This window comes from Dendropsophus ebraccatus, chromosome 14, assembly GCF_027789765.1.
Source record: "Dendropsophus ebraccatus isolate aDenEbr1 chromosome 14, aDenEbr1.pat, whole genome shotgun sequence".
Classification (NCBI taxonomy): Eukaryota; Metazoa; Chordata; class Amphibia; order Anura; family Hylidae; genus Dendropsophus; species Dendropsophus ebraccatus.
In genome coordinates this window covers 54,650,348-54,672,847 of record NC_091467.1, presented here as the reverse complement: position 1 = coordinate 54,672,847, position 22,500 = coordinate 54,650,348, and the positions used below count along the sequence as shown (strand labels likewise).

The 22,500-nt window shown below is 52.0% G+C and overlaps 4 non-coding genes and 7 pseudogenes across 4 annotated transcripts; all 11 read right to left on the bottom strand.

Annotated features, from left to right (window-relative positions):
• Positions 1 to 203: 203 nt before the first annotated feature.
• On the bottom strand, positions 204 to 287 carry LOC138773160 (U2 spliceosomal RNA; annotated as a pseudogene).
• Positions 288 to 1,211: 924 nt separating this feature from the next.
• On the bottom strand, positions 1,212 to 1,382 carry LOC138773429 (U2 spliceosomal RNA; annotated as a pseudogene).
• A 1,101-nt stretch (positions 1,383 to 2,483) lies between these two features.
• On the bottom strand, positions 2,484 to 2,659 carry LOC138773497 (U2 spliceosomal RNA; annotated as a pseudogene).
• Positions 2,660 to 8,127: 5,468 nt separating this feature from the next.
• LOC138773690 (U2 spliceosomal RNA) lies at positions 8,128 to 8,270 on the bottom strand (annotated as a pseudogene).
• Positions 8,271 to 9,206: 936 nt separating this feature from the next.
• Positions 9,207 to 9,379, bottom strand: LOC138773474 (U2 spliceosomal RNA; annotated as a pseudogene).
• A 5,469-nt stretch (positions 9,380 to 14,848) lies between these two features.
• LOC138773688 (U2 spliceosomal RNA) lies at positions 14,849 to 14,991 on the bottom strand (annotated as a pseudogene).
• Positions 14,992 to 15,931: 940 nt separating this feature from the next.
• On the bottom strand, positions 15,932 to 16,122 carry LOC138773408 (U2 spliceosomal RNA). The gene has a single exon (XR_011360109.1). It is a non-coding gene; the product is annotated as a U2 spliceosomal RNA (small nuclear RNA).
• A 928-nt stretch (positions 16,123 to 17,050) lies between these two features.
• LOC138773407 (U2 spliceosomal RNA) lies at positions 17,051 to 17,241 on the bottom strand. The gene has a single exon (XR_011360108.1). It is a non-coding gene; the product is annotated as a U2 spliceosomal RNA (small nuclear RNA).
• A 944-nt stretch (positions 17,242 to 18,185) lies between these two features.
• Positions 18,186 to 18,375, bottom strand: LOC138773557 (U2 spliceosomal RNA). The gene has a single exon (XR_011360187.1). It is a non-coding gene; the product is annotated as a U2 spliceosomal RNA (small nuclear RNA).
• A 2,289-nt stretch (positions 18,376 to 20,664) lies between these two features.
• LOC138773510 (U2 spliceosomal RNA) lies at positions 20,665 to 20,858 on the bottom strand. The gene has a single exon (XR_011360159.1). It is a non-coding gene; the product is annotated as a U2 spliceosomal RNA (small nuclear RNA).
• A 1,463-nt stretch (positions 20,859 to 22,321) lies between these two features.
• Positions 22,322 to 22,426, bottom strand: LOC138773142 (U2 spliceosomal RNA; annotated as a pseudogene).
• Positions 22,427 to 22,500: the final 74 nt, after the last annotated feature.

Sequence of the window (22,500 nt, the reverse complement as noted above, 5' to 3'; positions counted from 1 at the left end):
TGCATATGATGGTACTTCTTCGGTGGATGATCCATCCTGGTTTGTAGCCTCCATAGCTTTTGGTCCAAACCAACGACTTCTGTACAGGAAAAAGAACACTCGATAACACCTCACCTGCTAACCGCAGATAGGTGAGATCGCCTCTCGTTGCCCGGGGACTAATCCGCCTGCCAATAGCAGCATGGAGCCACTTCTCCAAGGCCAACAGGTCGGGTACCCCGGGCACCTTTCAACCAGATCTCCTGTAGATACTACACTTGATCTTAGCCAAAAGGCCGAGAAGCGATGGCCACAACGGTTTCCCGAAAACTCCCCTTCTCGGACACCACGTCCTTCTTGTTAAGGCGAAGCCAGACATACATACCCTATTATGCGCTCCACCCTCTCAGATGGCGGACCGGACGTGCTTTCACACTGCATCTCCTATTGCCTAGCACTGCCTCTGTCTTCCTTTCTGCTCTCAAATCTGAATAGCTCCACCCCCCAATCACACTGCGTCTGCTTCCACCTGATGGATGGCAGACATACACGTCTCTGTCTCTGTCTCCGTCTCTGTCTGGCATACATGACATGCAGCTAGCTCTTTGGCTGGCTGTCTCTGTAGCTGGCTGGCTGTCTCTGTGGCTGGCTGCCTAGCTGGCTAGCTTATTATTAGTACCTACCTACCTACCTACCTACCTATCTATCTATCTATCTATCTATCTATCCTATCTATTCTATCTAATGTATCTAATCTATCTATCAAAGAACATGGAGGGTGAATTCTCCCAGCTGGAGCCGTAGGCAGGCAGCATCAGCAGGATACATCGGCCGGCCACCAGGAAATCAAATCCAAAGGAAACGGTTTAATAAACTGCACCTACCTTTCCACCTACCTGCTCGGTCGCTTGACCGGCTGCAACTGAGCTGCTTGTTGTGCTGGCAGCTGTGTATAGCAGCAAAGCCTTGATGACATCACGTCCCGCGATGACATCACCAGCACTGGCCCGGCAGCCAAGTTGTAAACAACTCTGCCAGTTGGTTGCCATGGCAACAGAGGCCAGCAAGTCTTGGACAAACAAACTTTTCGTAGCCACACTCGGGCTAATTTTTCGGGGTCGGTCCACCTGCGCACAACACACTCGAGGGATGTTTCTTGCAACACAGTAGTTTCAGGTGCAGCCGGCTTGTTTCCTTCTTCATTCTTTTGCTCTGTTTTTTGCAAACTCATTAGGGGGTGCACTGAACCTGGAGGCACTGCAATACCAGGTCAATGCCTGGAGAGGACAGAGCAAGCTCTTTTTCCATCTCCCTGTTCTAAAAATCCATTTAATATATGGTCCCCAGATAGGGGACGTATCAGATATTAAACTGATAAGAACAGATTTTTTGATTGAAAATATCTTTATTACAATCAGTCGTCGTCAGGCATACATAAACTGTGACGCAGCACAGTTCAATAAATAAGACACTACATACTCAGCACCATGGTACAACATACAGCACAGGCTCCCTACGCTATACATCATACCACCCGCTTGATCTTAGCCAAAAGGCCGAGAAGCGATGGCCACAACGGTTTCCCGAAAACTCCCCTTCTCGGACACCACGTCCTTCTTGTTAAGGCGAAGCCAGACATACATACCCTATTATGCGCTCCACCCTCTCAGATGGCGGACCGGACGTGCTTTCACACTGCATCTCCTATTGCCTAGCACTGCCTCTGTCTTCCTTTCTGCTCTCAAATCTGAATAGCTCCACCCCCCTATCACACTGCGTCTGCTTCCACCTGATGGATGGCAGACATACACGTCTCTGTCTCTGTCTCCGTCTCTGTCTGGCATACATGACATGCAGCTAGCTCTTTGGCTGGCTGTCTCTGTAGCTGGCTGGCTGTCTCTGTGGCTGGCTGCCTAGCTGGCTAGCTTATTATTAGTACCTACCTACCTACCTACCTACCTATCTATCTATCTATCTATCTATCTATCTATCTATCTATCCTATCTATTCTATCTAATGTATCTAATCTATCTATCAAAGAACATGGAGGGTGAATTCTCCCAGCTGGAGCCGTAGGCAGGCAGCATCAGCAGGATACATCGGCCGGCCACCAGGAAATCAAATCCAAAGGAAACGGTTTAATAAACTGCACCTACCTTTCCACCTACCTGCTCGGTCGCTTGACCGGCTGCAACTGAGCTGCTTGTTGTGCTGGCAGCTGTGTATAGCAGCAAAGCCTTGATGACATCACGTCCCGCGATGACATCACCAGCACTGGCCCGGCAGCCAAGTTGTAAACAACTCTGCCAGTTGGTTGCCATGGCAACAGAGGCCAGCAAGTCTTGGACAAACAAACTTTTCGTAGCCACACTCGGGCTAATTTTTCGGGGTCGGTCCACCTGCGCACAACACACTCGAGGGATGTTTCTTGCAAAACAGTAGTTTCAGGTGCAGCCGGCTTGTTTCCTTCTTCATTCTTTTGCTCTGTTTTTTGCAAACTCATTAGGGGGTGCACTGAACCTGGAGGCACTGCAATACCAGGTCAATGCCTGGAGAGGACAGAGCAAGCTCTTTTTCCATCTCCCTGTTCTAAAAATCCATTTAATATATGGTCCCCAGATAGGGGACGTATCAGATATTAAACTGATAAGAACAGATTTTTTTTTTTGATTGAAAATATCTTTATTACAATCAGTCGTCGTCAGGCATACATAAACTGTGACGCAGCACAGTTCAATAAATAAGACACTACATACTCAGCACCATGGTACAACATACAGCACAGGCTCCCTACGCTATACATCATACCACCCGCTACACTAACATTCCCGCATACCTTAGCAATCCTAAAACAACAAACAATAAAGCAATACAGACAAGTGATGGGGTAAGGGGGGTGGGAAAGAGGGGGGTAGGGAGGGGAAATCACAGGCCCGAAGCTTTATTGAAAGACGACACAACACAAGGGGAGAGGGGGAAGGAGAGGGGTATCAATCCTCTTCTTCCTGGTCCGATCTGTCCATGATGGAATAGTCTCTGAGCAGGCTGTGGACCAGCCTGCGGCAGTCCAGAAAGGACATCCTCTCCTTCTTCAGAATGAGGCGGTTCCTGGCAAGCCATATAGCGTCCTTAAAACAGTTCATAAGGCGCCAGGCCTCCCGGGTTGCCTCATCGCCGAAATTCCCAGGGAACAGGCCGTACAGCACCGCGCAGTGCGTTAGCCTGTTCCTGGGCACGCAGTCACTGAGTTCAAGTTCCAGGGCGTCCAACAGGCCCTGAGCAAACGGACACTGCCAAAAGAGGTGCAAAGATGTTTCCTCCACGAAGGGGCACCGGGGGCAGTACCGCGTTTTGCACAGGTTGCGGGCATGCATGAATGACCTCAAGGGCAGTCCCCCCTGAATGGCCATCCAAGACAAGTCCTTGTGCCCGTTGGTCAACTTCGCCGAAGCCACATTAGTCCATACAGTCTCTGCGGTGGCCGCAGTGAGCCCTGGAACGAGCTCCATAGGGTCCTGTGCTCTGATGAGCTTGTGGACAGTTTTTGGCTTCCACAAGTCGGGCTTGAGTCCCTCCAGTTGGTGTTCCCTCACAAACTTGACGACGCCCCCGTAGAACCAGGGAGTGTGCCAGTTGTAAGGGATGGAGCTGTCCCACTTGTCCCAGCTCAGACCCCTCCAGAGGGGGAGGAGGAACAGGCGAGACATGGACCTGCCCGCAGAGCCATTTTTCTGTTGCAGAGTCCTCCGCACACAGTCACATACGAAGGCTGCCCGCAGCAAGGTAGGGATATCCGGAACACCTTTTCCGCCCTTGCGGGGTTCCTTGTACATCACGGAGCGCTTCACTCTGTCCATTTTGGAGCCCCAGATGAAACAAAACACGGTCCTGGTGATGGCCCTGCAGACGGTGACATGGGGGGGCCAGGCCTGTGCGGTGTACTGAAGCACAGGCAGAACTTCGTTCCTCAGGACCAATGCTTTGCCCTCAATGGTGAGGTGTCTGAGGCTCCACAGCCCGATCTTCGTATTGACCTTAGCCAATCGCTCTTCCCAGGACTTGAGGGCCGCGCCTTCCTTTCCGAACCAGACTCCAAGGATCTTGATGAAGTCCGGTTTGATGGTAAACGGGAAGGGGGCGGAGGAAGCCAGGTGCCACTCCCCGAAGAGCATAGCCTCCGACTTCCCGCAGTTGACCTTTGCCCCTGAAGCCTTTCCGAACTTCTCGCAGGTCTGGACGAGTGCGGTCACCGAACGCTGGTCAGCGCAGAAGACGGTCACGTCGTCCATGTACAGCGAGCACTTGACCTCGTGTCGATCGGGTCCGGGTACGGTGATCCCTCTGATCTCTCCGTTCTGCCGTATAGCCTCCGCGAAGGATTCTATAACACAAACAAAAAGGAGAGGTGAGAGAGGGCAGCCTTGTCTGACCCCAGAAAGAACCGGAAAGGGGTCAGTCTTCCAGCCGTTCACCAGTACCCTGCTGAAAATATCAAAATACATCACGTTAACAAAACGACAAAACATATCACCAAGTCCTAACCTACGCAGTGCCCTGCCCATGAACTCGTGAGAGACCCGGTCGAAAGCCTTCTCCTGATCAAGGCTGACCAGGGCCGCGTGTGCACGGCGGCTTTGGATGTAATGGACCGTGTCCCTCACTAGGGCGAGGCTGTCTGCGATCCTGCGGCCGGGAATGCCACAGGTCTGGTCCAGATGGACGACCTGACCGATGACCTTCTTCAGCCGGTTGGCCAGCACCTTGGCGAGGATCTTGTAGTCCACGTTCAAGAGAGAGATGGGACGCCAATTTTTCAAGTCACATCTCTCCCCCTTCCGCTTATACAGGATCGTGATCGTACCCTCCCTCAACGACGGAGGCATTCTGCCCTCCACCACCATCTCCTCGTACAGCTCCAACAGGTCCGGGCAAATGAGATCCCCCAGCGCTACATAGAGCTCCGCTGGGAGACCATCACTGCCCGGGGTCCTGCCAGGCCTAAAGGATTTAGCGGCAGAGAGCAGCTCCCCCACCGTCAAGGGGGCGTCCATGGCCGACGCACCTGCGGGATCAACAACGTTAGTGATACCTGACAGGAACTCGTCGGCCACTTCGGAGTCGGTGGTCTTCGGGGCGTAGAGGCTGCGGTAGAAGCTGGTGACAACCCCCATCACGTCCTCTTTGCCCTTCCGCAAACTTCCGGTCTCATCCCGCAGCTCAGTCAGGGGCGTGTGGCCGGCGTGGAGTTTCCTGAAAAAGAACGAGTTACATTTCTCACCCTTCTCCAGGTTCTCCACCTTGGAACGGAAGACGATTCGCTTGGATTCCTCCTCAAAGTGCCTTTGCAAGCTCTTTTTGGTCTCCTCCAGCTCCTCCTTCACGTCCCAGCCGCACCGGAGAAGGTCTTGCAGTGACCGCAGCTCGCGCTGCAGCCTCCTGAAGTCCCTCTTTCTTCCGCACGCCTGTTGACGACTCTTGGCCTGAAAGAAACTGCGAAATTGAACCTTAACAAATTCCCACCAATCACTAACACGCTCAAACATACATTTATCGTTGCGCCATACGATGTAGGCCTCTCTAAGCTCCTCCAGAACCTCCTCCTGAGCCAGTAGAGCACAATTCAGCTTCCAAGAGCCTGGGCCAGATGGGAAACCATGGCCCAGAACCCCTTGAAACAGAATGGCCCTGTGGTCAGAGAAGAAGCAGGGAACCATAGAGTGCCTAGTCTGCCTGACTGCTCGAGAGGCAAACACAAAGTCAATCCGAGAACGGAGCGAGCCATCGGGGCGGCTCCATGTATAATTAACAGAGCCGTTCCCGATGGACCCAACAACGTCCTGCAAGGATGCTTCAGTCACCATCTCGATGAGCAGTTTGGATGTGACATCCAACTTGACAGATGTCCCAGAACTGCGTCCGTCCGCTTCAATGGGGCAGTTGAAGTCCCCACCCAACACTACAGCCCTGGAGGTTGCGAGCTGGGCCCGCAGGGCCTGGAATAGTTCCAGACGCGCACCCTTCTCAGGAGAGGCATACACATTGATGAGCCTTACGGGCTCCCCCGCCCAAGAGCCGTCTGCAATTAGCAATCTGCCACAGACAAGCTCCTGAACAGAATCAAGTGTAAAGTTGCCTCCCCTGATCAGGATGGCGACCCCTGCGGACTTACAGTCGCCCCCGCCGGACCAGTAGGAGGGACCGTGGGACCGCTGCCTGGCCAGATGGTTGTAGGACCTAGAAGAGGACAGAGCACATTCCTGCAACATATACACATCGCACAACTGAGCATTTAAAAACGAAAGAACTGTCTGGAATCTAGACCTATCTCTCATACTCCGCACATTTAAGCTAAAGATGGAAAGATTAGCCATGGGGAGAAAAGAAAAGGGTTAGTCACAGACTCATACGATACCACTCCGGTCGGGCGGATCCTCTTCTTCGGGGCCCGCCGGCCCGACCCATTCCCGTATGCACTCCTCCAGCGCCTCTTTCAGGTGTGCATTCTCTGGGACGTCCTCGAAGTCGAAAGCCTCCGGTTCGTCGACCAGATCCTCCACCACCTGATCCATGTCGCTTTCCTCCGGGAGGTCATCTTCGCAGACCTCGATGATCTTTTTCTTGGAGGTCTCAGCCGATGGGCTGTCCCTCACTTTCCTCTTCCTGTCGGGAACCACTGTGGGGACAAGAGGGGGAAAATCCTCCAAGGAGAGAACCACAGCAGCGGGAGGAAAGGTTAGTGCTGCTGGGTTGGGGGAGTGGGGTGGGAGGGTGGGGGTAGGGGCGGGGGACAGGGGACCCACTGAGGCAATGGGATAGGGGAGGGATTCCTCAGTGGGGGTGGGCGGGGAGGGAGAGGGGGGAGGGGGGGAAGGAGGGGAGGGGGAAGGGGTAGGGAGGGCGGGGGTGGGGGGAGGATTAGGGGCCGTCGTCCTCTTACCCTCCTTCTTCTTCTTCTCCTTCTCCTTGGGCTTCTGCGCTGCTTGGGCTACGGCCGGCTGCTGGCCGGTTGGAGCTTTGGCAACCACGGATGCCCAGGTTCTCTTTTCCCTCTGGGGGCAGGCCCTGTAGCTGTGGTCCGCATGGCCGCAGAGGTTGCAGGTTTTTGCCTTCGGACAGTCCTTGGTCCCATGCCCCGGCACTCGGCAGACTCTACAGGAATCTTCGCTGCAGTCCTTCGCCTGATGACCCTTCTTGCTGCATCTCCTGCAGATCTGCGGCATATCCGGGTAATAGATGAAGCCTGGAGCGTCACCCAAAGAGAAAGCCTGAGGCAGGTGCTGGAAACCGTCGTCCGATGACTCATCCCTGTTGAGCCTCACGACCACCGACCACTTGCCAGTCCAGAATCCAAGGCTGCTCAGGATCTTGGAGGGTTCCTTGACCACTGTGCAGTACCTTGCAAGGAATGTGGCGATGTCCTTGCCTGGGATGTACGGGTTAAGGATTGAAACCGTCACCCGCCTCTCCTCCCTTTGGATTAAGCAGTTGCTTACAAAGCGAGAGAAAGGGGATTCGGGCCTCGCTGCCTTTACCGCCTCCCAGTACCTCCTGCAGGTGTTGAAGGAGGCAAATGTCACATAGAAGATCCCCGTGAAGAAGAAAATGCTGAGGGTTTCAGCCTTGGAGAAACCCTGGTCCAGGACCATCTTCTTAGCGAACACATCCTCAGACATGTCCGGCTCTCTACCATCCACCTTCTTCAGTCGCATGGCCACCGTAGTGCGCATCCAGGGCCGCAGTGTAGGGACGCCTGGATCCGCAGCCTTGCTGGTCGTCGGCTGAGCTGGGGCGGCAGAGGAAGAGGCCTCCACGACCCGGACCTCCTGGCTCTTCCTCGCTTCCTTCTGCTGGGTCTTCTTCATCTCCGCTGCTGAAGAGGCCATCGCTTCTCCCAGTCGAGCTCTTTCCTGGAGGGCGGAGCTATGCAGATCCTCGTCGAAGGGGGCGGAGAGATGCAAATCCTCGTCGCCGGCTTCTTCGGGGTTCAGCGTCGTCCTTCTCGGGGTTCCGGGGCGTCTTCGTCGATCGTTCGTCGGTAGGCGGGATCGAAGTGGTTCTCCGGTCAAACCGTCGGGCACAGGACAATCGAGCAGCAGGCCGAGAGGAAGGTTCACTCTCGTTCCTGGGGAATAGCCCTACACCCAATAGCTGCAGTGAGCTTAAGACGAATTAAATCGCCGATGCCCAAAGGCCGAGTGCAGGGGGTACCCCAGGACCTGAGCCGTCAAGTCAAGGCAGTTCAGTAAGACAAGATACTACACTTGATCTTAGCCAAAAGGCCGAGAAGCAATGGCCACAACGGTTTCCCGAAAACTCCCCTTCTCGGACACCACGTCCTTCTTGTTAAGGCGAAGCCAGACATACATACCCTATTATGCGCTCCACCCTCTCAGATGGCGGACCGGACGTGCTTTCACACTGCATCTCCTATTGCCTAGCACTGCCTCTGTCTTCCTTTCTGCTCTCAAATCTGAATAGCTCCACCCCCCAATCACACTGCGTCTGCTTCCACCTGATGGATGGCAGACATACACGTCTCTGTCTCTGTCTCCGTCTCTGTCTGGCATACATGACATGCAGCTAGCTCTTTGGCTGGCTGTCTCTGTAGCTGGCTGGCTGTCTCTGTGGCTGGCTGCCTAGCTGGCTAGCTTATTATTAGTACCTACCTACCTACCTACCTACCTATCTATCTATCTATCTATCTATCTATCTATCTATCTATCCTATCTATTCTATCTAATGTATCTAATCTATCTATCAAAGAACATGGAGGGTGAATTCTCCCAGCTGGAGCCGTAGGCAGGCAGCATCAGCAGGATACATCGGCCGGCCACCAGGAAATCAAATCCAAAGGAAACGGTTTAATAAACTGCACCTACCTTTCCACCTACCTGCTCGGTCGCTTGACCGGCTGCAACTGAGCTGCTTGTTGTGCTGGCAGCTGTGTATAGCAGCAAAGCCTTGATGACATCACGTCCCGCGATGACATCACCAGCACTGGCCCGGCAGCCAAGTTGTAAACAACTCTGCCAGTTGGTTGCCATGGCAACAGAGGCCAGCAAGTCTTGGACAAACAAACTTTTCGTAGCCACACTCGGGCTAATTTTTCGGGGTCGGTCCACCTGCGCACAACACACTCGAGGGATGTTTCTTGCAACACAGTAGTTTCAGGTGCAGCCGGCTTGTTTCCTTCTTCATTCTTTTGCTCTGTTTTTTGCAAACTCATTAGGGGGTGCACTGAACCTGGAGGCACTGCAATACCAGGTCAATGCCTGGAGAGGACAGAGCAAGCTCTTTTTCCATCTCCCTGTTCTAAAAATCCATTTAATATATGGTCCCCAGATAGGGGACGTATCAGATATTAAACTGATAAGAACAGATTTTTTTTGATTGAAAATATCTTTATTACAATCAGTCGTCGTCAGGCATACATAAACTGTGACGCAGCACAGTTCAATAAATAAGACACTACATACTCAGCACCATGGTACAACATACAGCACAGGCTCCCTACGCTATACATCATACCACCCGCTACACTAACATTCCCGCATACCTTAGCAATCCTAAAACAACAAACAATAAAGCAATACAGACAAGTGATGGGGTAAGGGGGGTGGGAAAGAGGGGGGGTAGGGAGGGGAAATCACAGGCCCGAAGCTTTATTGAAAGACGACACAACACAAGGGGAGAGGGGGAAGGAGAGGGGTATCAATCCTCTTCTTCCTGGTCCGATCTGTCCATGATGGAATAGTCTCTGAGCAGGCTGTGGACCAGCCTGCGGCAGTCCAGAAAGGACATCCTCTCCTTCTTCAGAATGAGGCGGTTCCTGGCAAGCCATATAGCGTCCTTAAAACAGTTCATAAGGCGCCAGGCCTCCCGGGTTGCCTCATCGCCGAAATTCCCAGGGAACAGGCCGTACAGCACCGCGCAGTGCGTTAGCCTGTTCCTGGGCACGCAGTCACTGAGTTCAAGTTCCAGGGCGTCCAACAGGCCCTGAGCAAACGGACACTGCCAAAAGAGGTGCAAAGATGTTTCCTCCACGAAGGGGCACCGGGGGCAGTACCGCGTTTTGCACAGGTTGCGGGCATGCATGAATGACCTCAAGGGCAGTCCCCCCTGAATGGCCATCCAAGACAAGTCCTTGTGCCCGTTGGTCAACTTCGCCGAAGCCACATTAGTCCATACAGTCTCTGCGGTGGCCGCAGTGAGCCCTGGAACGAGCTCCATAGGGTCCTGTGCTCTGATGAGCTTGTGGACAGTTTTTGGCTTCCACAAGTCGGGCTTGAGTCCCTCCAGTTGGTGTTCCCTCACAAACTTGACGACGCCCCCGTAGAACCAGGGAGTGTGCCAGTTGTAAGGGATGGAGCTGTCCCACTTGTCCCAGCTCAGACCCCTTCAGAGGGGGAGGAGGAACAGGCGAGACATGGACCTGCCCGCAGAGCCATTTTTCTGTTGCAGAGTCCTCCGCACACAGTCACATACGAAGGCTGCCCGCAGCAAGGTAGGGATATCCGGAACACCTTTTCCGCCCTTGCGGGGTTCCTTGTACATCACGGAGCGCTTCACTCTGTCCATTTTGGAGCCCCAGATGAAACAAAACACGGTCCTGGTGATGGCCCTGCAGACGGTGACATGGGGGGGCCAGGCCTGTGCGGTGTACTGAAGCACAGGCAGAACTTCGTTCCTCAGGACCAATGCTTTGCCCTCAATGGTGAGGTGTCTGAGGCTCCACAGCCCGATCTTCGTATTGACCTTAGCCAATCGCTCTTCCCAGGACTTGAGGGCCGCGCCTTCCTTTCCGAACCAGACTCCAAGGATCTTGATGAAGTCCGGTTTGATGGTAAACGGGAAGGGGGCGGAGGAAGCCAGGTGCCACTCCCCGAAGAGCATAGCCTCCGACTTCCCGCAGTTGACCTTTGCCCCTGAAGCCTTTCCGAACTTCTCGCAGGTCTGGACGAGTGCGGTCACCGAACGCTGGTCAGCGCAGAAGACGGTCACGTCGTCCATGTACAGCGAGCACTTGACCTCGTGTCGATCGGGTCCGGGTACGGTGATCCCTCTGATCTCTCCGTTCTGCCGTATAGCCTCCGCGAAGGATTCTATAACACAAACAAAAAGGAGAGGTGAGAGAGGGCAGCCTTGTCTGACCCCAGAAAGAACCGGAAAGGGGTCAGTCTTCCAGCCGTTCACCAGTACCCTGCTGAAAATATCAAAATACATCACGTTAACAAAACGACAAAACATATCACCAAGTCCTAACCTACGCAGTGCCCTGCCCATGAACTCGTGAGAGACCCGGTCGAAAGCCTTCTCCTGATCAAGGCTGACCAGGGCCGCGTGTGCACGGCGGCTTTGGATGTAATGGACCGTGTCCCTCACTAGGGCGAGGCTGTCTGCGATCCTGCGGCCGGGAATGCCACAGGTCTGGTCCAGATGGACGACCTGACCGATGACCTTCTTCAGCCGGTTGGCCAGCACCTTGGCGAGGATCTTGTAGTCCGCGTTCAAGAGAGAGATGGGACGCCAATTTTTCAAGTCACATCTCTCCCCCTTCCGCTTATACAGGATCGTGATCGTACCCTCCCTCAACGACGGAGGCATTCTGCCCTCCACCACCATCTCCTCGTACAGCTCCAACAGGTCCGGGCAAATGAGATCCCCCAGCGCTACATAGAGCTCCGCTGGGAGACCATCACTGCCCGGGGTCCTGCCAGGCCTAAAGGATTTAGCGGCAGAGAGCAGCTCCCCCACCGTCAAGGGGGCGTCCATGGCCGACGCACCTGCGGGATCAACAACGTTAGTGATACCTGACAGGAACTCGTCGGCCACTTCGGAGTCGGTGGTCTTCGGGGCGTAGAGGCTGCGGTAGAAGCTGGTGACAACCCCCATCACGTCCTCTTTGCCCTTCCGCAAACTTCCGGTCTCATCCCGCAGCTCAGTCAGGGGCGTGTGGCCGGCGTGGAGTTTCCTGAAAAAGAACGAGTTACATTTCTCACCCTTCTCCAGGTTCTCCACCTTGGAACGGAAGACGATTCGCTTGGATTCCTCCTCAAAGTGCCTTTGCAAGCTCTTTTTGGTCTCCTCCAGCTCCTCCTTCACGTCCCAGCCGCACCGGAGAAGGTCTTGCAGTGACCGCAGCTCGCGCTGCAGCCTCCTGAAGTCCCTCTTTCTTCCGCACGCCTGTTGACGACTCTTGGCCTGAAAGAAACTGCGAAATTGAACCTTAACAAATTCCCACCAATCACTAACACGCTCAAACATACATTTATCGTTGCGCCATACGATGTAGGCCTCTCTAAGCTCCTCCAGAACCTCCTCCTGAGCCAGTAGAGCACAATTCAGCTTCCAAGAGCCTGGGCCAGATGGGAAACCATGGCCCAGAACCCCTTGAAACAGAATGGCCCTGTGGTCAGAGAAGAAGCAGGGAACCATAGAGTGCCTAGTCTGCCTGACTGCTCGAGAGGCAAACACAAAGTCAATCCGAGAACGGAGCGAGCCATCGGGGCGGCTCCATGTATAATTAACAGAGCCGTTCCCGATGGACCCAACAACGTCCTGCAAGGATGCTTCAGTCACCATCTCGATGAGCAGTTTGGATGTGACATCCAACTTGACAGATGTCCCAGAACTGCGTCCGTCCGCTTCAATGGGGCAGTTGAAGTCCCCACCCAACACTACAGCCCTGGAGGTTGCGAGCTGGGCCCGCAGGGCCTGGAATAGTTCCAGACGCGCACCCTTCTCAGGAGAGGCATACACATTGATGAGCCTTACGGGCTCCCCCGCCCAAGAGCCGTCTGCAATTAGCAATCTGCCACAGACAAGCTCCTGAACAGAATCAAGTGTAAAGTTGCCTCCCCTGATCAGGATGGCGACCCCTGCGGACTTACAGTCGCCCCCGCCGGACCAGTAGGAGGGACCGTGGGACCGCTGCCTGGCCAGATGGTTGTAGGACCTAGAAGAGGACAGAGCACATTCCTGCAACATATACACATCGCACAACTGAGCATTTAAAAACGAAAGAACTGTCTGGAATCTAGACCTATCTCTCATACTCCGCACATTTAAGCTAAAGATGGAAAGATTAGCCATGGGGAGAAAAGAAAAGGGTTAGTCACAGACTCATACGATACCACTCCGGTCGGGCGGATCCTCTTCTTCGGGGCCCGCCGGCCCGACCCATTCCCGTATGCACTCCTCCAGCGCCTCTTTCAGGTGTGCATTCTCTGGGACGTCCTCGAAGTCGAAAGCCTCCGGTTCGTCGACCAGATCCTCCACCACCTGATCCATGTCGCTTTCCTCCGGGAGGTCATCTTCGCAGACCTCGATGATCTTTTTCTTGGAGGTCTCAGCCGATGGGCTGTCCCTCACTTTCCTCTTCCTGTCGGGAACCACTGTGGGGACAAGAGGGGGAAAATCCTCCAAGGAGAGAACCACAGCAGCGGGAGGAAAGGTTAGTGCTGCTGGGTTGGGGGAGTGGGGTGGGAGGGTGGGGGTAGGGGCGGGGGACAGGGGACCCACTGAGGCAATGGGATAGGGGAGGGATTCCTCAGTGGGGGTGGGCGGGGAGGGAGAGGGGGGAGGGGGGGAAGGAGGGGAGGGGGAAGGGGTAGGGAGGGCGGGGGTGGGGGGAGGATTAGGGGCCGTCGTCCTCTTACCCTCCTTCTTCTTCTTCTCCTTCTCCTTGGGCTTCTGCGCTGCTTGGGCTACGGCCGGCTGCTGGCCGGTTGGAGCTTTGGCAACCACGGATGCCCAGGTTCTCTTTTCCCTCTGGGGGCAGGCCCTGTAGCTGTGGTCCGCATGGCCGCAGAGGTTGCAGGTTTTTGCCTTCGGACAGTCCTTGGTCCCATGCCCCGGCACTCGGCAGACTCTACAGGAATCTTCGCTGCAGTCCTTCGCCTGATGACCCTTCTTGCTGCATCTCCTGCAGATCTGCGGCATATCCGGGTAATAGATGAAGCCTGGAGCGTCACCCAAAGAGAAAGCCTGAGGCAGGTGCTGGAAACCGTCGTCCGATGACTCATCCCTGTTGAGCCTCACGACCACCGACCACTTGCCAGTCCAGAATCCAAGGCTGCTCAGGATCTTGGAGGGTTCCTTGACCACTGTGCAGTACCTTGCAAGGAATGTGGCGATGTCCTTGCCTGGGATGTACGGGTTAAGGATTGAAACCGTCACCCGCCTCTCCTCCCTTTGGATTAAGCAGTTGCTTACAAAGCGAGAGAAAGGGGATTCGGGCCTCGCTGCCTTTACCGCCTCCCAGTACCTCCTGCAGGTGTTGAAGGAGGCAAATGTCACATAGAAGATCCCCGTGAAGAAGAAAATGCTGAGGGTTTCAGCCTTGGAGAAACCCTGGTCCAGGACCATCTTCTTAGCGAACACATCCTCAGACATGTCCGGCTCTCTACCATCCACCTTCTTCAGTCGCATGGCCACCGTAGTGCGCATCCAGGGCCGCAGTGTAGGGACGCCTGGATCCGCAGCCTTGCTGGTCGTCGGCTGAGCTGGGGCGGCAGAGGAAGAGGCCTCCACGACCCGGACCTCCTGGCTCTTCCTCGCTTCCTTCTGCTGGGTCTTCTTCATCTCCGCTGCTGAAGAGGCCATCGCTTCTCCCAGTCGAGCTCTTTCCTGGAGGGCGGAGCTATGCAGATCCTCGTCGAAGGGGGCGGAGAGATGCAAATCCTCGTCGCCGGCTTCTTCGGGGTTCAGCGTCGTCCTTCTCGGGGTTCCGGGGCGTCTTCGTCGATCGTTCGTCGGTAGGCGGGATCGAAGTGGTTCTCCGGTCAAACCGTCGGGCACAGGACAATCGAGCAGCAGGCCGAGAGGAAGGTTCACTCTCGTTCCTGGGGAATAGCCCTACACCCAATAGCTGCAGTGAGCTTAAGACGAATTAAATCGCCGATGCCCAAAGGCCGAGTGCAGGGGGTACCCCAGGACCTGAGCCGTCAAGTCAAGGCAGTTCAGTAAGACAAGATACTACACTTGATCTTAGCCAAAAGGCCGAGAAGCAATGGCCACAACGGTTTCCCGAAAACTCCCCTTCTCGGACACCACGTCCTTCTTGTTAAGGCGAAGCCAGACATACATACCCTATTATGCGCTCCACCCTCTCAGATGGCGGACCGGACGTGCTTTCACACTGCATCTCCTATTGCCTAGCACTGCCTCTGTCTTCCTTTCTGCTCTCAAATCTGAATAGCTCCACCCCCCAATCACACTGCGTCTGCTTCCACCTGATGGATGGCAGACATACACGTCTCTGTCTCTGTCTCCGTCTCTGTCTGGCATACATGACATGCAGCTAGCTCTTTGGCTGGCTGTCTCTGTAGCTGGCTGGCTGTCTCTGTGGCTGGCTGCCTAGCTGGCTAGCTTATTATTAGTACCTACCTACCTACCTACCTACCTATCTATCTATCTATCTATCTATCTATCTATCTATCTATCTATCCTATCTATTCTATCTAATGTATCTAATCTATCTATCAAAGAACATGGAGGGTGAATTCTCCCAGCTGGAGCCGTAGGCAGGCAGCATCAGCAGGATACATCGGCCGGCCACCAGGAAATCAAATCCAAAGGAAACGGTTTAATAAACTGCACCTACCTTTCCACCTACCTGCTCGGTCGCTTGACCGGCTGCAACTGAGCTGCTTGTTGTGCTGGCAGCTGTGTATAGCAGCAAAGCCTTGATGACATCACGTCCCGCGATGACATCACCAGCACTGGCCCGGCAGCCAAGTTGTAAACAACTCTGCCAGTTGGTTGCCATGGCAACAGAGGCCAGCAAGTCTTGGACAAACAAACTTTTCGTAGCCACACTCGGGCTAATTTTTCGGGGTCGGTCCACCTGCGCACAACACACTCGAGGGATGTTTCTTGCAACACAGTAGTTTCAGGTGCAGCCGGCTTGTTTCCTTCTTCATTCTTTTGCTCTGTTTTTTGCAAACTCATTAGGGGGTGCACTGAACCTGGAGGCACTGCAATACCAGGTCAATGCCTGGAGAGGACAGAGCAAGCTCTTTTTCCATCTCCCTGTTCTAAAAATCCATTTAATATATGGTCCCCAGATAGGGGACGTATCAGATATTAAACTGATAAGAACAGATACTACACTTGATCTTAGCCAAAAGGCCGAGAAGCGATGGCCACAACGGTTTCCCGAAAACTCCCCTTCTCGGACACCACGTCCTTCTTGTTAAGGCGAAGCCAGACATACATACCCTATTATGCGCTCCACCCTCTCAGATGGCGGACCGGACGTGCTTTCACACTGCATCTCCTATTGCCTAGCACTGCCTCTGTCTTCCTTTCTGCTCTCAAATCTGAATAGCTCCACCCCCCAATCACACTGCGTCTGCTTCCACCTGATGGATGGCAGACATACACGTCTCTGTCTCTGTCTCCGTCTCTGTCTGGCATACATGACATGCAGCTAGCTCTTTGGCTGGCTGTCTCTGTAGCTGGCTGGCTGTCTCTGTGGCTGGCTGCCTAGCTGGCTAGCTTATTATTAGTACCTACCTACCTACCTATCTATCTATCTATCTATCTATCTATCTATCTATCTATCCTATCTATTCTATCTAATGTATCTAATCTATCTATCAAAGAACATGGAGGGTGAATTCTCCCAGCTGGAGCCGTAGGCAGGCAGCATCAGCAGGATACATCGGCCGGCCACCAGGAAATCAAATCCAAAGGAAACGGTTTAATAAACTGCACCTACCTTTCCACCTACCTGCTCGGTCGCTTGACCGGCTGCAACTGAGCTGCTTGTTGTGCTGGCAGCTGTGTATAGCAGCAAAGCCTTGATGACATCACGTCCCGCGATGACATCACCAGCACTGGCCCGGCAGCCAAGTTGTAAACAACTCTGCCAGTTGGTTGCCATGGCAACAGAGGCCAGCAAGTCTTGGACAAACAAACTTTTCGTAGCCACACTCGGGCTAATTTTTCGGGGTCGGTCCACCTGCGCACAACACACTCGAGGGATGTTTCTTGCAACACAGTAGTTTCAGGTGCAGCCGGCTTGTTTCCTTCTTCATTCTTTTGCTCTGTTTTTTGCAAACTCATTAGGGGGTGCACTGAACCTGGAGGCACTGCAATACCAGGTCAATGCCTGGAGAGGACAGAGCAAGCTCTTTTTCCATCTCCCTGTTCTAAAAATCCATTTAATATATGGTCCCCAGATAGGGGACGTATCAGATATTAAACTGATAAGAACAGATACTACACTTGATCTTAGCCAAAAGGCCGAGAAGCGATGGCCACAACGGTTTCCCGAAAACTCCCCTTCTCGGACACCACGTCCTTCTTGTTAAGGCGAAGCCAGACATACATACCCTATTATGCGCTCCACCCTCTCAGATGGCGGACCGGACGTGCTTTCACACTGCATCTCCTATTGCCTAGCACTGCCTCTGTCTTCCTTTCTGCTCTCAAATCTGAATAGCTCCACCCCCCAATCACACTGCGTCTGCTTCCACCTGATGGATGGCAGACATACACGTCTCTGTCTCTGTCTCCGTCTCTGTCTGGCATACATGACATGCAGCTAGCTCTTTGGCTGGCTGTCTCTGTAGCTGGCTGGCTGTCTCTGTGGCTGGCTGCCTAGCTGGCTAGCTTATTATTAGTACCTACCTACCTACCTATCTATCTATCTATCTATCTATCTATCTATCTATCTATCTATCTATCTATCTATCCTATCTATTCTATCTAATGTATCTAATCTATCTATCAAAGAACATGGAGGGTGAATTCTCCCAGCTGGAGCCGTAGGCAGGCAGCATCAGCAGGATACATCGGCCGGCCACCAGGAAATCAAATCCAAAGGAAACGGTTTAATAAACTGCACCTACCTTTCCACCTACCTGCTCGGTCGCTTGACCGGCTGCAACTGAGCTGCTTGTTGTGCTGGCAGCTGTGTATAGCAGCAAAGCCTTGATGACATCACGTCCCGCGATGACATCACCAGCACTGGCCCGGCAGCCAAGTTGTAAACAACTCTGCCAGTTGGTTGCCATGGCAACAGAGGCCAGCAAGTCTTGGACAAACAAACTTTTCGTAGCCACACTCGGGCTAATTTTTCGGGGTCGGTCCACCTGCGCACAACACACTCGAGGGATGTTTCTTGCAACACAGTAGTTTCAGGTGCAGCCGGCTTGTTTCCTTCTTCATTCTTTTGCTCTGTTTTTTGCAAACTCATTAGGGGGTGCACTGAACCTGGAGGCACTGCAATACCAGGTCAATGCCTGGAGAGGACAGAGCAAGCTCTTTTTCCATCTCCCTGTTCTAAAAATCCATTTAATATATGGTCCCCAGATAGGGGACGTATCAGATATTAAACTGATAAGAACAGATTTTTTTTTTTTAAGTTGACTATCCCCCTTAAGGGATAACAACACTTTTATTTAAAATAAATTCTTCTATTTACAGAAATTCAAGCAAAAAATAAAATTATTAATCTAATTTAAACATAACAAAAACAAATTAAATCCTATCCTATGCATTCAATCTTTCATACCTCCTTTATATGCAAAGTATGACAGTATCCGTATCATAGTAAGGGACTTTGAACCAGACTCTTCAATGCGCCTAATAACATTCCGGGGTACCTTATAGCTTTCAAAGAATCTATTCCCATACCTTTCCAAATGTAATGCTACTTTCTCATGTAAGCAAGAAAGAAAAAGATCTCTCTCCAAAACTTCTATCTCCTCCCAAATATCTTTAGACACTGTCCCATAATCTTTCTTCTCCTCTTCTGAAAGGGGTCTAACTATTTTCTTCTTCTCTATACTCCTTGGGCCTCGCTTTACAGAGAGGTCCATACTATCCTCCTGTTGGGAACTCCTAGTTTCCCCAGCTGCTTCCTGCCCTTTCTCCTTCTCCCTCCCCCGCTTTTTCTTAAGTGGACATACAGCATACAGGTGTTCTCCACTCCCACACAGGTGACAAAGCTTTTGTTGATTACATGACTCTGCAGAATGTCCTTCTGCCTGACATTTAGTACAAAGTAAAACAGTACAATGCTCCTTCAAGTGTCCATAATTTTTACATTTCCGACAAAAGTCCTCCATTCCAGAGAAGAACAAGTCCCCATTAACTGCTCCAATCTTGAAACGTCCTGGGGGTACACACAGCTTTCCATTCTCCAAGACTTTGAACTTCACAAGAAATCTTCTTTTCATTGTCCACAATCCGAACTGATTCAGGATTTTCCCCTTAGAAGTAATTTCCTCACAGTACTTTGCCAGGAAAACCGCAATTTCCTCTTCCTCCACATAGGGACTGTACATCCGGACGGTTATCAGTCTTTCTCTCCTCGGGTAATGAGAAATTATATCAATACCATTTAATACAGCATTTCCCTTACAACATTCAATCTTACCCATAAGAAAACTGTAATCTTCTTCTGAAGCCAACACCAGGTCGTATATACCACGCTTTGGGAACTCCAGTAAGGCCAAAATCTGACTCCTCTGCAAACTGAAGAGATTGAAGAAAACCTCCTCCACCAAGAAGACAAGGCCCCGCTCTTTCTTTCCAGGATCCTTTAATGCAAAACGACATCCATTTCTGATTTTCGCATAAGCCGGGACTTCTTCAGCTGAGGTTCCATCTGCATTCGTTGCTTCCATTTTTCAAAATATCGCCACCGCCAAACACCGTACAGGACCAAAGCACCTCCCTTGCGAACAAGTAGGTGAGATCACTTGGTCTTAGCCAAAAGGCCGAGAAGCGATGGCCACAACGGTTTCCCGAAAACTCCCCTTCTCGGACACCACGTCCTTCTTGTTAAGGCGAAGCCAGACATACATACCCTATTATGCGCTCCACCCTCTCAGATGGCGGACCGGACGTGCTTTCACACTGCATCTCCTATTGCCTAGCACTGCCTCTGTCTTCCTTTCTGCTCTCAAATCTGAATAGCTCCACCCCCCAATCACACTGCGTCTGCTTCCACCTGATGGATGGCAGACATACACGTCTCTGTCTCTGTCTCCGTCTCTGTCTGGCATACATGACATGCAGCTAGCTCTTTGGCTGGCTGTCTCTGTAGCTGGCTGGCTGTCTCTGTGGCTGGCTGCCTAGCTGGCTAGCTTATTATTAGTACCTACCTACCTACCTACCTACCTATCTATCTATCTATCTATCTATCTATCTATCTATCTATCTATCCTATCTATTCTATCTAATGTATCTAATCTATCTATCAAAGAACATGGAGGGTGAATTCTCCCAGCTGGAGCCGTAGGCAGGCAGCATCAGCAGGATACATCGGCCGGCCACCAGGAAATCAAATCCAAAGGAAACGGTTTAATAAACTGCACCTACCTTTCCACCTACCTGCTCGGTCGCTTGACCGGCTGCAACTGAGCTGCTTGTTGTGCTGGCAGCTGTGTATAGCAGCAAAGCCTTGATGACATCACGTCCCGCGATGACATCACCAGCACTGGCCCGGCAGCCAAGTTGTAAACAACTCTGCCAGTTGGTTGCCATGGCAACAGAGGCCAGCAAGTCTTGGACAAACAAACTTTTCGTAGCCACACTCGGGCTAATTTTTCGGGGTCGGTCCACCTGCGCACAACACACTCGAGGGATGTTTCTTGCAACACAGTAGTTTCAGGTGCAGCCGGCTTGTTTCCTTCTTCATTCTTTTGCTCTGTTTTTTGCAAACTCATTAGGGGGTGCACTGAACCTGGAGGCACTGCAATACCAGGTCAATGCCTGGAGAGGACAGAGCAAGCTCTTTTTCCATCTCCCTGTTCTAAAAATCCATTTAATATATGGTCCCCAGATAGGGGACGTATCAGATATTAAACTGATAAGAACAGATTTTTTTTTTTTTTTTTTCACTCAGATTGGTTAAAAACGATATAAACAGAATAAACTGTCCATATTCTTTTCATTACCATCTCATCATCGTGGCCATATCCAAATATATTTTTTTTTTTTTTTCTTTCACAGTAAATCATAATGTAAACAGAAAAAGGAAAACAATCAAACTTTACAAGCCAACTTGAAACTAATCCAAAAGGAAAAAAAAAAAAACTAACTCAACACCTCATACCTAATTTGTACGCAAAATAAGACAATATTTGCAACATAACCGTTGACGTAGTTCCTGTCTCCTGAACTCTCTTAGCCACCTTTGCTGGTATCTTATAAGTGTCAAAGAACCTTGGACCATAATTTTCCATATGTTCCAGAACTTTTGCGTGCAAAAAACTCAAAGGGACACGTCTTCTCTCTAGGGCTTCAATTTCGTCCCACATCTCTCTTGGGATCGTCTCAAAATCCTTTCTTTTTTCCTCTTCTAAAATAATTTTTGCTTTCTTTTCTGTCATCTTTTCTGTCATCTTTGGGCCTCTCTGGACCACTATCTCATCTGATCTCTCCTGCTTTTTTTCCTCATTTTGCTGGGGGCTTTTTTTTCCTCCAGTTGCACCGTCTGTCTCGTCTTCCTCCTTTTCCCTGCTCCTCTTCTTTTTTGTTGGACATGAAGCGTACAGATGCTCAGAGCTACCACACAAATGGCACTTTTTTACTTGATCACATGTATCAGGCCCATGTCCTTCCCTCTGGCATCTTCCGCACCATAGTACCGTACAAAAATCTTTCAGGTGACCATATTGTTTGCACTTGCGGCAAAACTCTTCCATCCCCGCATAAAATAAATCCCCATTAATAGGGCCAATCTTAAACCTCCCTGGTGGGACACACAGTTTACCGTCTTCCATTACCTTGAATTTTACTGCAAATCTCCTCTTCATGGTCCATAATCCATACTGATTTAGCACCTTCCCTTTTGGGGTGACCACTTCACAAAACCTGGACAGATAAGCGGCTACCTCTTCTTCCGTCACATAAGGGCTGTACATCCGGACTGTAACCAACCGATCTCTCCTCGGAAAATGGAATAACACATCAACTCCATCCAATATTACATGCCCTTTCACACTTTCCAGCTTACCCTCAAGAACACTGAAATCCTCCTCGGAACTCAGAACCAGGTCAAAGCAACCTCTCTTTGGAAACTCCAGCATGGCCAGCACCTGGTTCCTCTGGATCCCCAATAACTTGAACATGATTTCCTCCACGACGTAAGCAAGGCCCCGTACCTTCTTTTCGGGGTCTTTCAGGACGAACCGGACTCCATTCCGGATCCTAGCGTATGCCGGTACTTCTCCATCCAATGAACCGTCCTGATTCACAGCTTCCATTTCCTTCAACTCCAGCCAAGCTCCGTACAGAACACTCGCAGCACCTCCCCTGCAAAAGCAGGTAGGTGTGATCGCTTCCCGTTGCCTGGGGACTAAGCCGCCTGCCTATAGCAGCAAGGAGGTAAACCTCCAAGGCCGACAGGTCGGGTACCCCAGGCACCTTCTGACCAGATCTCCTGCAGATACTACACTTGATCTTAGCCAAAAGGCCGAGAAGCGATGGCCACAACGGTTTCCCGAAAACTCCCCTTCTCGGACACCACGTCCTTCTTGTTAAGGCGAAGCCAGACATACA